Below are 296 nucleotides of genomic sequence, written 5' to 3'. Positions count from 1 at the left end.
CTAGAACAGTGTCCACCTCCCTCTCCCACCCACCAGCTCTCCAGGAATCTGAGGACCGATCCCATATCCTTAACTACCCCCTCCCCCATCCCTGGTTCTTTCTGCCAACATCCCAGACTTCACCAGATTGATGGCCCAGAAGGGTGGCCCCTGCCCCAGGCCTTTCCCCTGGGCCCGGGTCAGGCCTCCAGGGGACAGCCAGCTGGTCTCTGCCTCCCTGGGGCCTGAATTCATGTCAGTGGGCCAGAAGGTGGCCAGCGTGGAGAGCACTCGCACAAGGAACAAACAGCCGAGAC

This window comes from Myotis yumanensis, unplaced genomic scaffold, assembly GCF_028538775.1.
Source record: "Myotis yumanensis isolate MYYU_CA2020_CCGP unplaced genomic scaffold, mMyoYum1.0.hap1 SCAF_9, whole genome shotgun sequence".
NCBI classification, from domain to species: Eukaryota; Metazoa; Chordata; class Mammalia; order Chiroptera; family Vespertilionidae; genus Myotis; species Myotis yumanensis.
The sequence above is the reverse complement of the archived record's forward strand: the minus strand, read 5'-3'. Positions refer to the sequence as shown.